This window comes from Somniosus microcephalus, chromosome 18 (genome assembly GCF_052327205.1).
Source record: "Somniosus microcephalus isolate GS21.2 chromosome 18, FLI_Smic_1.0, whole genome shotgun sequence".
In the NCBI taxonomy this organism is placed as follows: Eukaryota; Metazoa; Chordata; class Chondrichthyes; order Squaliformes; family Somniosidae; genus Somniosus; species Somniosus microcephalus.
In genome coordinates, this window is record NC_141004.1 from 78,348,528 (window position 1) to 78,360,930 (window position 12,403).

At 53.1% G+C, this 12,403-nt stretch overlaps 1 protein-coding gene across 2 annotated transcripts in view; it reads right to left on the minus strand.

The window, feature by feature from the left end:
- Window positions 1–12,403, minus strand: part of LOC147105393 (uncharacterized) — a 44,544-nt gene that overhangs the window by 24,416 nt on the left and 7,725 nt on the right. The gene's annotated exons all lie outside the window — the stretch shown is intronic.

Here is a 12,403-nt window from a genome sequence, read left to right on the forward strand (position 1 = left end):
CTGTGCACCAATAGTAATTCACCATTCAGCAGCATGCGGTTGGCAGTTTATTTCCGTGTCAGTTGGAAACATCTTGAAACACAAGCTGGCTGGAAACCTGATGGTGAATGAACAACCTGCTTTTAAATCTGTGCGAAACAGCCGCACTCTCCAAACCTCAACTCCCTCACATCTGTTTCCACACATGCAACAAACACTTAAAATGACTCAGATCTACAACATGGAAACAGGCCGTACGGTGCAACCAGTCCATGTGAAGAGTTTATCCCCCACACCAACAGTCGTCCAGTCCCATGTGCCCGTCCTGGTCCCACATTCCTTTATCCTCCCTCCCTCTCATGTCTAATCTATTCTGAAATGTTGACATGCTCTCTGCTTCAATCTTTAACTCCAGTCGTGCAATCCACAGTCTCACAACCCTCTGTGCATAAAACAGGGTTCTCCTGCTCTGTCCTAAATATTTTATGTCCCCTTGTTCTGGGCCTCTCAAATCACTGTTGCTATCTACTCTATCCTATCATTTCATAATTGTAAATACCTCGATCAAATCATCCCTTCTCCTCTGCTCTGCTGTAATGAAAAGAGCCCTCCAACTCCAGCCCAGCCAGTCACCAGCTCTTTCACTCCCTCCCCCATCCACTCAATTACCCGTCAACTGGTTCTCATTTAGCCATCGATATTCCATCTTCCCACCTACAACAGCTGGATGCTTATGTGTATACAGCATTAGTCTCCTTCAGACAAAACACTCTGATAGAAGGTCCACACTAGTCTATATGGGGATCCAACAATTGGTTCAATATAGGTACGACCAATGTGCTATGCGAAGCTGATGGTCGAACTACGAGAGCAGAGCGCTTGGGGCAGTGGAACAAGAAACAGCTGGAAATGGTTGATTGAGACATTGCCGAGTGAAGCCAGAATGGCAATATAATAAATTAATCAATCGTTTCCATGACAGCGTTTAGCCACCCCCCCAATACGAAGTGAAAATATGGAATCATTCATTGGGAGATGGTCGCTTGTTTCTGACGGTCTTCAGCTGAACTGTGCTGGATTCCTTGTCAAATACCTGGAAAGTCTGCCAATTGGGTTAATTATATTTGGGAGCCAGTCCAAGGATATAGAGGAGCCCTGGTCTCCTCTCAATACAACTGCTCCACAACAGAACTAGCGCTACAAAATGTAGTCAATTTACAGCAACATTTAAATACACGCGGGTTGAAAGTAGACATCAGAATGTCTGTTTGCTTCTCAAATGGAGTCACTTCCTGCTCACAACACAGTAAGGTTTTTGTTAGCATCGCCTCAGAACGCCAAATGTACAGGCGGAGCAGATGACCGCACAGAAAGGCGACTGGAGCAACGAAGACAGCGGAAGTACTGATTTGAACATGTAACCTAATGTAATTATCAAGTGTTTTTGTTGTGGGGGGGACACGCAATCCTTCCGATTTCTGTAGGAAATCCTTCAGATTTCTATACAAATATACACACATACATAAACAGACACAGAAATACACAGAAATTAAACACACACTCAGAAAGGGACAGAATCACGCGCACATCACACATACGTATAAACACACAGAAATAAATATAGATACATAGATACTCACGTATACACATACATAAACAGGTACATTATCACCCGTATCCATGCAAACATAAATATATACATAAACACACAGGCTCCGCACTATACTGGTTGAATGATACATTAGGAGTGTTCAATTGGTGGCGAAATCATGTAGAACAGTTCGTTGTACACAATTATGTCACATGGATTGCACAAAACTGGTCACCATCTGCTTCTGGTGGGGGTGAGACTGATGGGGACAGTGCGAGGACAGCACAACATTCGCTGCTGCTGCTGCCCGGGGGACCTCCACGGTTATCGTAAGGGGGTTGGGGCGGCCCCCTCAGCGTTGGACTTTCTCAGATCACGTGAAGCAGGAGCTGAAGGTGGATGCAATTAAATCCCGATTCCTACTGCCATCCCTACTAGAATTTTACCAGTGACTTTCTAAAGAGAGTAAGATTCTGCCCCGGGAAAGTAATTTATACGGTTTGGAGCCGATTGACTGACTAGTTCGGCCAAGTGACCACCCTGGAACTGCAATGACGTCGCCGTTGGAAAGCGCAGGCGGTTTGGGTGGAAGAAACGCTGCTCGCAATGTGCCACCAGACAGGCGCTGTTGCCCACTCCCACAGGCGGTGTGATGGCAGGTGTCCAGCCAGCCTCGCCATGTGGCCACAAATGGTCAGCACTCTCTACAACTTGGCTACATCTGACCTGACGGCACTGCAATTTACGGAAAGGTGTCTCAAAGAAAGTAATGATAATCGAAGAATCGTTATTCTAGAACGCTGCAGGCTAACTCTTTTCTACACTGACTATCAAATGCACAGAGAGTTACAAAATGAGTGCATGGACGGGAGCGACAGATTGGGGCATCGGATCTACCAAATCTCCTCACCAGCTGCAATATTCTTGATTCCGTCTGGTTATTTAGAACTGCTGCAGATTTAAAGATAGGTAGAGTGGAAGGGCCCAAGGGCAGGATTCACCGTCTGCTTCCAGTAAAGGGCGAGAAGTTATGAGTTAGATTTTAAAATCATTCGCCAGTCTAGAAAATTGTATGGTCCTTAAAGCAACAATTCAGAAACCAATCAGGAGTTAGACATAACTCCGTTTCTCTCTCTGCCGATGCTAAATACTGCGGATGCTGGAAATCGGAAATAAAAAACATGCTGGAAATACTCTGCAGGTCAGACAGCATCTGTGGAGAGAGAAACAGAGTTAACGTTTCAGGTCGGAGGGAAGAGGAAGAAATCAGTTCCGTGGGGTTCAGTTTCAGTTCTGACGAAGGGTCATTGACCGGAAACGCCAACTCTGTTTCTCTCTCTGACGATGCTGCCTGACCGGCTGAGTGTTTGCAGCAATTTCTGCTTTTATTTCAGGAGTTAGAAGTGTCCATCTGTGACATGGAACCTCCGTTGGGCTGCCTGGTTTAGTTCTCTTGGCTGGGAGAGAGTAAGCTTATGCAGTGTGATTGTATGCAGTGTGATTGTACACAGTTCTCAGTTTCACTACAAGCCGATGATTTTCTCGCTCCCCGAATTTTAGAAAATAAATATCAAATGGTCAACAGTGCCGCAGCAGTCTGCCAGCATTAAGGGAGTTACAACTAAATGGCAGAGAGAAGGAGACGCCTTTACCTATCAGGGCAGAAGACCATCTTTTAAGGCGAGCTCATAGCAGCAAAGATAGAGGAGGTAAAGGTAGTACCCTTCCCTCACCAGTGTGAAAGACACATAAATACAGTAAGTGTATGCTTTATATATAACCCCCCCATTACTCAACCAGTTAAGCAATCACCACTGTGCGTTTCCTGTTTTGGTAATGCTAATTTAACAACTAATCTTAAAATTCAAGACTCGTGTAGCAGCCATCTATAGTTCCCAAAATGCACATCACAAAGGGCTGTATCTACACCGTGTCTTATGAGCAGTGCACGATCTGCTTTAAAGCAGCAATAATAATGCAAGAAAGTGGAGATTGCACAGGGAGCCACATATAAGCTAGCGGGTAAAGACTGCCACAGAGTATAGGCACTATAAATGCAGTAGGGGCTAGATGTGGGCTTTGACACAGACTGGGGCGGACCGGCTTCATTCCCAGCCCCAATTACACTGCAATATCCCGTTATGGCTCTGGCTTTACTTCTATTGTTTCCATCTTCAATGACTGATCAGCGAGGGACCCATGTCCCTCGGCTGGTGGGGCCCATGCCCCTCAGCCGGTGGGGCCCATGCCCCTTGTGGTAAACCACTGTTAACCCTGTACATGTCTGTGTGGTAAACCACTGTTAACTCCGTACAAGTCCGGGCATGTCTCCACCCCTAAGCCCGGGTATAAAGGTGACTCACCACCCTTCCCCCGGGAGCTCTTAGGATGGATTCACTAGCAGAGGCATGCTCCAGTTCTTAGTCAATAAAAGCCTACTTCATATAAGTCCATCTCGTAGTCTTTGGTGTTGTTCATAGCGCATCAATTTTATTGACTAATTTTCGACATGGAGCAAATCTTGAAGCCGGAACGTTTGGACCTGGATCCTCAAGCAGCAGATGCAGCCAATAACTTTGAACACTGGCTGAACTGTTTCGAAGCCTTCCTGGAGGCCTCCAGCACTACCGTCACTACAGATGACGCGAAACGGCTTGTCTTGAACTCATGGGTGAGCCACCGAGTCTACTCGATCATCCGAGACGCCACTACTTACGCGGCCGCCATCGTGACGCTAAAGGAACAATACGTGAGGCCTGTTAACGAGGTCTACGCCAGACACCTCCTGGCTACCCGAAAACAGCGCCCCGGGGAATCGGGCGCCGAATATTTACTGGCACTGAGAGTCCTCGGCCGGGACTGTAATGGCAAAGCGGTGACGGCCAAGGAATGCACGGAAGACCTGATCCGAGACGCCTACGTAGCCGGCATCAGGTTCAACTATACTCGGCAGAGGCTGCTGGAACAGAGGGGGCTCGACCTGCAGAAGACGGTGGCCCTCGCTAACTCGCTAGACGTGGCCCTCCAGAACATGGACGCCTACCCCCCTGACCGGATGGCCACGTGGATGCCACGGGAGCAGCCATCTTGGGACCCGGTAAGGCCACAAGCCGCCAGCAGCCCAACTACAGCTGCAATGACCAGAGGCCAGAAATGCTACTTCTGCGGCCAGGCCAGGACAGCAATGCCCAGCAAAGGACGCGACCTGCTCCAAATGCGGCAAGAAAGGCCACTATGCGAGAGTGTGCAGGGCAAAATCGACCCCCAATTCCAGCAGCGCCGCGTGTGAACCGTACAGGCCGCCATTTTGGACCCCACCAACCACGTGTGAGCCGTGCGGGCCGCCATTTTGGGCACCACCAGCCGAGGGGGAGTCGCCATCTTGGACACCATTCCGGGACCAGGCCCCCGGCGCGGGCGTATACTACAGCGACCCACCGACCTCGACGATGGCCTCCATCACCCTGGACCAATCTAGGCCCCATCAACTAGCCAGGTCCATGATGAACGTAAAGGTAAATGGCCATGCCACAAACTGCCTTTTCGACTGCGGAAGCACGGAGAGCTTCATCCACCCCGACACGGTGCGACGCTACTCCCTATCGGTTATGCACACACGCCACCAGGTCTTTATGGCCTCAAAGTCCCATACGGCGGACGCCGGCGGCTACTGTGTAGCGACTCTGACAGTGAACGGCGTGGAGTACAGAGAGTTTAAATTCCTCGTCCTGCCACAGCTCTGCGCTCCCGTACTGCTAGGATTAGACTTCCAGTGCCATCTGGAGAGCGTCACGATGGCATATGGCGGGCCCCTGCCCCCACTTACAGTCTGCAGCCGGCAGAATTTAAACACGGCGCCGCGCAAAGTATGCAGCCTGTCCACCCTGAAGGTCAAACCCCCCCCGTTGTTCGCTAACCTCGCCAAAGACTGCAAGCCAATTGCTACTAAAAGCAGGCGGTACAGTGCCGGGGATAGGAGCTTTATTAAATCAGAAGTAGAAAGACTCCTGAGGGAAGGGATTATCGAGGGCAGCACCAGCCCATGGCGAGCCCAAGTGGTGGTAGTAAAGACCGTCGAAAAACAGCGCCTGGTTATTGATTACAGCCAGACGATCAATCGATACACGCAATTAGACGCATACCCACTTCCCCGCATATCTGACATGGTCAACCAGATAGCACAATATCGGGTATTCTCGACGATTGATCTGAAGTCGGCATACCACCAGCTCCCCATCAGGCCTGAGGACCGCCAGTACACGGTCGCCTCTACCACTTCCTCCGAGTCCCCTTCGGCGTCACCAACGGGGTCTCGGTCTTCCAAAGGGAGATGGACCGGATGGTTGACCAGAACGCGCTGCAGGCCACCTTCCCCTATCTAAACAACGTCACCATCTGCGGCCATGACCGGCAGGACCACGACGCCAACCTACAAAAATTCCTCCGTACGGCCCAACGGCTGAATCTGACATACAACAGAGAAAAATGTATGTTCCGCGCGCCCCGCTATTCTTGGCTGCGTGGTGGAAAACGGAGTCATCGGCCCCGACCCCGACCGAATGCACCCCCTCCTGGAACTAACCCCCCCCCACCACTGCCTAAAAGCCCTGAAGAGATGCCTAGGGTTCTTCTCTTACTACGCCCAGTGGGTGCCCAACTATGCGGACAAAGCCCGGCCCCTCATCAAGTCAACCTCCTTCCCCCTGACGGCAGAGGCCCGTGCGGCCTTCACCCTCATAAAAGAGGACATTGCGAAGGCCACAATGCACGCAGTGGATGAGTCCATCCCTTTCCAAGTGGAGAGCGATGCATCCGACTTCGCCCTAGCCGCAACCCTTAACCAGGCGGGGAGACCCGTGGCCTTCTTTTCACGGACCCTCCAGGGCCCCGAAATTCGACACTCCTCAGTCGAGGAGGCCCAGGCGATAGTGGAGGCTGTACGGCACTGGAGGCATTACCTGGCCGGTAAACGTTTCACCCTGCTCACTGACCAACGGTCAGTAGCATTTATGTTTAACAACAGACAAAGGGGGAAAATCAAAAATAAGATATTGCGGTGGAGGATCGAGTTATCCACCTACAACTACGATATCTTATACCGGCCCGGGAAACTTAATGAGCCCCCAGACGCCCTATCCCGTGGGACATGTGCCAACGCACAAGTCGATAGGCTACGGACCCTCCACAATGATCTCTGCCACCCGGGGGTCACCAGGTTCTTCCACTTTATTAAAGCTCGCAACCTGCCTTACTCCATCGAGGAGGTCAGGACCATGACCAGGAACTGCCAGGTCTGCGCCGAATGCAAACCGCATTTTTATAGGCCAGACAGGGCACACCTGATTAAAGCCACCCGCCCCTTTGAACGTCTCAGCGTCGATTTCAAGGGGCCCCTTCCCTCCTCTGACTGCAACACGTACTTCCTCAATATTATTGACGAGTACTCCCGTTTCCCCTTCGCCATCCCCTGCCCGGACATGACCAGCGCCACAGTCATCAGGTGCCTCAACGACCTGTTCGCCATATTTGGCTTCCCCAATTACATCCACAGCGACAGGGGCTCGTCATTCATGAGCGACGAGCTGCGCCAGTACCTGCTCGAGAAGGGCATAGCCACGAGCAGGACTACCAGCTACAACCCCCGGGGTAACGGACAGGTAGAGAGGGAGAACGCAGCGGTGTGGAAGACCGCCATGCTCGCCCTAAAATCCAAGGGCCTCCCAATCTCCTGCTGGCAAGATGTCCTCCCCGATGCGCTCCACTCCATACGATCATTGCTCTGTACTGCCACAAATGCCACCCCTCACGAGAAGATGTTCGTCTTCCCCAGGAAATCCACCTCAGGGACATCACTACCGCCATGGCTGACGTCTCCGGAACCCGTCCTGCTCAGGAAACACGTGAGGAGCCATAAGACGGACCCCCTGGTCGAAAAGGTTCACCTCCTCCACGCCAACCCACAGTACGCCTACGTGGCGTATCCGGACGGGCGGGAGGACACAGTCTCAATTCGAGACCTCGCACCCTCAGGTACCACCCGAAACACCATCGATCACCATCCACTACCTCCACCCACCACCACTACCCACAACGCACCACCGGGGTGTCTACCACGAACTGCCATCCCTACCCCGAGAGGATGACACGCCAGTGCTCCGTCCCACGCGAGAAGCGGCCGCGGGCAAAGAACCGCCACAACCGGCACCACGAAGATCATTACGGCAGACAAGACCCCCGGAGAGACTTTCGTATACGAACTTTTGAAACACTTCACCCCGCCGGACTCTTTTTTTAAACGAGGGGTGAATGTGGTAAACCACTGTTAACCCTGTACATGTCTGTGTGGTAAACCAGTTAACTCTGTACAAGTCCAGGCATGTCTCCACCCCTGAGCCCGGGTATAAAGGTGACTCACCACCCTTCCCCCAGGAGCTCTTAGGATGGATTCACTAGCAGAGGCATGCTCCAGTTCTTAGTCAACAAAAGCCTACTTCATATAAGTCCATCTCGTAGTCTTTGGTGTTGTTGATAGCGCATCACCCCTCAGCCGGTGGGGCCCATGCCCCTCAGCCAGTGCGGACCATGCCCTCAGCCGGTGCGGACAATGCCCCTCAGCCGGTGCGGACCATGCCCCTCAGCCGGTGCGGACCATGCCCCTCAGCCGGTGCGGACCATGCCCCTCAGCCGGTGCGGACCATGCCCCTCAGCCGGTGCGGACCATGCCCTCAGCCGGTGCGGACCATGCCCCTCAGCCGGTGCGGACCATGCCCCTCAGCCGGTGCGGACCATGCCCCTCAGCCGGTGCGGACCATGCCCTCAGCCGGTGCGGACCATGCCCTCAGCCGGAGCGGACCATGCCCTCAGCCGGTGCGGACCATGCCCCTCAGCCGGTGCGGACCATGCCCCTCAGCCGGTGCGGACCATGCCCTCAGCCGGTGCGGACCATGCCCCTCAGCCGGTGCGGACCATGCCCCTCAGCCGGTGCGGACCATGCCCTCAGCCGGAGCGGACCATGCCCTCAGCCGGTGGGGACCATGCCCTCAGCCGGTGCGGACCATGCCCTCAGCCGGTGCGGACCATGCCCTCAGCTGGTGCGGACCATGCCCTCAGCTGGTGTGGACCATGCCCTCAGCTGGTGCGGACCATGCCCTCAGCTGGTGGGTAGCGTTTCAAGTCTGGTTTGGTTCCCGTCCAGACTGCCAAAGTGTCACTCCCAAACTCTATCGAATCAAAGCCGGAGCATATCCCAGTCCCCCCCACCCCCCCAACCCCACCCCCCGACCAAAAAAAGGCAGCAAGTAAGCCAAAGGGAAGCCTAGGTTGCAGGCATTAATCACAGCTAACGTCCGGCTTACCCAGAGTAGAAGTGCGAAGTTGCCACTAGGAACTGTAAGCATTTGAGAAACTTCCCGGAGATTAAAACCAGAACACATCAGATTCATTAACCTGGTCAAACCAGCCCGTCGCTGTGGCAGTGGTAATTTGGGGTTAATGTGGATGTGTCATTTACCTGGCATAGCCTTCGGGCAGCAGAGACCTTGCTGTTCCTTGGACTACGGCTAGGTTCTTCCGGCATCGCTGCCCTCCAAAAAACCACACGCCAGCAGGCAGGCCTGAAAAGCGAATCTCCCAGGTCAGGCACTGCATGGCAGCGTTATAGCCCACTCCAGTCAGTCCCAACAATCTGTCTCAGCCCCAACCTCAAGGACGTGCTCTACTGCACCAGTTCCCATTGACTCCTCTCACCCTCCCGTGGTTTTCCTAAGTTTCTAAGATTTGAGCCCAGGTCCCAGCCATGAAAGGCCAGCGCGTTGTTTTGTACATATCAATAAGCGGTGGCATTGGGAACAACTGTAAGTACCCCATCTCTATTTTAAGGAACCCACTACAAATAAAAAAATCTTCCCAAGTGGAAAAAAACTGTTGTATCAAAAAAAAACAGTTGTCCAACTTTGGATCAATAGATTCAACCCCCTGGTGCCCAATGGTCCCGGAAGCTTCTATAATATGGGCAGGGTAGCCTAGTGATTGTAGTGCGAGACTAGCGACCCAGAGGTTGCGAGTTCAATGTCCCCAAAGCAAGTTCTGAAATCTGGTTATTTGTGGGGTGGCAGCAGAAAATGCCCAAGGAAGCTCCCAGAACTGGTGACACAGGAAGGAGCAGTTCTGCCATACTATTAGATCATGGCCGATCTGTAACCCAACTCCAGTTACCCGCCTTTGATCCATGTCCCTCGATACCCTTACCTAGATATCAACCACATCCCAAATGTAAAATAAATAGTGGATGTTTCATGGTCATCCGGGTTCACTAAAGCCCTTCAATTCAGGGAACTTGGCAGCCATATGCGGTCTCCCTCCAATGGGACTCCACCCCCACACAATGTCGTTGGCTCAAAGCCACTCGGGATAGACATAAATACCTCACCAGTGTCAGCCATATAGAAAAAGAGATGAGACCTAGGGGGAGAAATTCAGTATAGCCCCGTTTGGGCCGCTAAAAGTACCGCCCCGGAAAAATTAGCGCCCCGCGCCGGAAATTGGGTGGTTGCGCCCCAAAGGGAAGCGGGGCGCTACTGGAGGCGCCCCACCACCCTCTTGGGGCACTGCAAGTGAATATCGTGGCGTTAAGTGCCGCAGCGCCACACGCCGCGGCATGTTGCGCTGCGGTATTGCAGGCCTTCCTCCTCTTCTTAAAGGGGAGGGGCCTTGTGCAGCGCGATCTCGGGCCCAGCTGGGCCCCCGGGGATCGGGAGTGCAGGCAAAAGAGCCCGGCACCCAAGAGAAGTGCCGGGCTCTTGGAGCGCAGCCGGCACTCTGCAAGGCCGGGGACGGGAGCGCAGGCAGGTGCTGGCAGGCGGCCAACAACAAAAATGGCCGCCCCACACCTCGCCTTTAATTTGCGCCTCCCCGGCCGCAGGTACGCCACCCTGACCCTGTCGGACATAGCGTCCGGCGGTAAATCAGGGGGCACTCCCGAAGATCGCGGCCGGGGCGTGAGCGTGGCGCACACCGATGACGTCATTGCCAGCGGCGCAGCGCTAACAGTTAGCGCCACCACTAACCTCCCGCTGAATTTGGCAGGAGACGTGGGCAGTGCCGCGCCCGAGCGCTAGTTGGTTTGCGCACTACTTAGCGCCCTCTTAAGCCGCTAACGGGAGTCGCAACCAACTGAATTTCCCCCCCTAGTGTTCCATGGCCATCCAGGCAAGCTGTTGAGAAACCTTGCCCTGCGATCCCAAGTATCCTGGGTGAGTGCGGCTGGTTTCACCAAGCCCAGAGGTAAAGGCACCAGGCGGTCCTCCCACTTCTGTGTTATGGGGCCAAACACAAACATCACTGTACAAAAGTGGAATTAGAAATTAAGTAGCTTCCATTTCGAAAAGCAGAAAGGCCAGTATCTACCACACTCTCAAGATTCCTCCTAACATCACCATCAGTGCATCTCAAATCATGATTATTGTCCAAAGTGAAGTTCCCTCAATTACTAACACGAGCTCACTTTATTCTTTTTCTCCTGTCTGGGAGAACGAAGCTTCAGTTTAACAGGTGCAGCTAGTAATTCCTATCAACAGTTAGCAGGACAGCGATGGGGCTTCCGCTGTGGGCTGAATTATATAGGACAGCAGCAATGTTCCTTTTCCCTTTCTTATCCCAGAGTCTGAGATTCTATTAATCCGCAGATAATCCTACCAATGGTTAGTCAATAACTCGGTTAATAGCGTATTAACAAAAGCGCGCCATTGTTTTAGCCAATAGTGCGTCATTTCCTGTTATCATCTGGTAACACGTGTAAGATTTCCATATAACCAATGGCTATCAATTAAGTAGCAAGTATCCAGCTCGGTTTGGTAAATAAAAGGACAACGGAAACTGGCATTAGATGCCGCTACAGCATTTAGTGTACTAGAAACACACACATCCTTCATAACAATCTTTCATGCCATTTCCAAGACCCTGTGATCGAATCACTGTATGAGGAGGTATTCTACCTATAAACACCAGTAGTAAGCAACCAACCCGTTCGTGTTAGCTTATCACAGCATGCTCTCAAACTTGTGTTTTGGAGTCAGTCTACAAACTAGCACTGCTGGTTTATATCTCTGTCAGCCAACAGAAGGTTCCGTCCGTCCATGTCGCACAATCCTCCACAGCAGCTACCGCTTGGCCGTGAACAGGTCAGAATTGAACAGTTTGTGTAGGGAGCCCCATCAAGATGGATCCACTTGAATAGGTGCGTTTCCGAGCGACCCTCGGTTAGACATGCCCCAGAGAGTTTGGGGTTGGACGTGCCCCACGGGGTTTGGGGTTGGACGTGCCCCACGGGGTTTGGGGTTGGACGTGCCCCAGAGGGTTTGGGGTTGGACGTGCCCCAGAGGGTTTGGGGTTGGACGTGCCCCAGGGGGTTTGGGGTTGGACGTGCCCCAGAGGGTTTGGGGTTAGACGTGCCCCAGGGGGTTTGGGGTTCGACGTGCCCCAGGGGGTTTGGGGTTGGACGTGCCCCACGGGGTTTGGGGTTGGACGTGCCCCAGAGGGTTTGGGGTTGGACGTGCCCCAGGGGGTTTGGGGTTGGACGTGCCCCAGGGGGTTTGGGGTTCGACGTGCCCCAGGGGGTTTGGGATTAGACGTGCCCCACGGGGTTTGGGGTTGGACGTGCCCCAGAGGGTTTGGGGTTGGACGTGCCCCAGAGGGTTTGGGGTTGGACGTGCCCCAGAGGGTTTGGGGTTCGACGTGCCCCAGGGGGTTTGGGATTAGACGTGCCCCACGGGGTTTGGGGTTGGACGTGCCCCAGAGGGTTTGGGGTTGGACGTGCCCCAGAGGGTTTGGGGTTCG